The following is a 1,695-nucleotide window of genomic DNA, read 5'->3' on the forward strand; positions in this document are numbered from 1 at the left end:
CAGAGTAAATCTACCCCAAAAGTAATGATTTATTTGTCTACAAAACTAAACTCTTTTGGAATCATATGAGGCCCCTCCACTGAGGGGGGAGGCCTGGATGTTTATTGTCATGTGTATTCATGCTGCTTGCATGTCATCGTTTATTTTGCCTTTGTTGTTTTCTTGACAGCTTTCTTTGCCTTGGGTGGTTTGGGAGATTTTGAAGCTCTCTTTATTTTGGGCTTTTTGTTCCCAACAACAAGCTGCTGCTGCTGCTGCTTCTTTTCAAGGCTGTAGGTGGTTTGTTGCTTGTGGCGGCTTTCTTGGGAGTTACCACGGCCTTCTTTGCTGCTGTAGATGGTTTCTTGGTTGTGGTGGCTTTCTTGGGAGTTAGAACGGCCCTCTTCTCTGCTACGGCCAGCTTGAATGATCCACTAGCTCCACTTCCCTTGGTCTGAACAAGAATGCCGTCAGCCACTGCTTTCTTGAGAAATCTTCGGATGTAAATGGCGATCTTGGCAGCCTCGACTTTGTTGTTGGCAACAACGTACTTCTTGATTGCTTGTAGAGACGAGCCCTTACGGTCTTTGAGTGCTGCGACCGCGGCTAGAACCATTTGACTAGTTTTCGGGTGAGCAACCTGGACGCGAGGTTTCCTGGTGGTGGCCACCACAGCAGCAGCCGCAGCCTTCTTGGTAGGCTTTGCTTCTACCATGATGATGATGAGATAACCAAGGTGATGAGAGACGCTCAGACAGTCACGGGGGAATGATGCTGCCGCCGCTTGAGCCGAACCTATTTATGTGCCGGCACGGTACAGAAGCTGCAACCTGGCAACTCGTCCACCAATCACAACGGTTGGTTTTACGGCTCCGAAACCTGGATCCCATATCTTCTCTAAAATAGAAGCATTTGTTCATGTTCTTTGTAAAAGTATCATAAAGCAGGACAGATGAGACAAATATCATAAAAACTGAAGAGCAGATGAGCACACACATGTATGTATTACAAAAGAAAATCCACAAATTCATTAGAAATTGGCAGGGCAGGCTGAGGAAGTAGGTAGATGTAAAATGTCTGTAAATGGCGAAAGAACATAAACCCAAGACTGAATAAACGATGTTAAATATCCATGCCAAGGAGACAAAAATATGTTAGGATACAATTACCATTAAGACACCACAAGAAGGTCCGTATCCTGCCGTGATGACTAAAAAGAGTTGGTTATTAGCCACAATGTGTAGGCAGTCTCATGCCAACGGCCATACCACGTTGAGAACACCGCTTCTCGTCCGATCAGCGAAGTTAAGCAACGTTGGGTTTGGTTAGTACTTGGATGGGTGACCGCCTGGGAACACCAAATGCTGTTGGCAATAATGTTTTTTGTTTTGTTTTGTTTTGTTTCGTTTGTTTTTGTTTGAATGGCTGGCTCCACGGGAAATTCACGGAGTTGTGTGGAATAAGGCCTGGTAAAATGAATTAATATGTATGTCATGTTTAAAACAAACTCGCTTAATATAGTGTGTGAGGCTTTATACAAAAACAAACAACCAAAACAAAACATGTTGTTTTATATATATATATATATATATATATATATATATATATATATAATATATATATATATATATATAGCTTAATCCGGGTTTGAACTCGCAACTCCAAGAATACGCATCACTTATATACACTTTACCACTGGACCACAGCTGCAGGACA

At 42.7% G+C, this 1,695-nt stretch overlaps 1 non-coding gene across 1 annotated transcript; it reads left to right on the plus strand.

Moving 5' to 3' along the window:
• Positions 1-1,233: 1,233 nt before the first annotated feature.
• On the plus strand, positions 1,234-1,352 carry LOC138361917 (5S ribosomal RNA). The gene has a single exon (XR_011227278.1). It is a non-coding gene; the product is annotated as a 5S ribosomal RNA (ribosomal RNA).
• The last annotated feature ends 343 nt before the right edge of the window (positions 1,353-1,695 follow it).

This window comes from Procambarus clarkii, unplaced genomic scaffold (genome assembly GCF_040958095.1).
Source record: "Procambarus clarkii isolate CNS0578487 unplaced genomic scaffold, FALCON_Pclarkii_2.0 HiC_scaffold_1003, whole genome shotgun sequence".
In the NCBI taxonomy this organism is placed as follows: domain Eukaryota; kingdom Metazoa; phylum Arthropoda; class Malacostraca; order Decapoda; family Cambaridae; genus Procambarus; species Procambarus clarkii.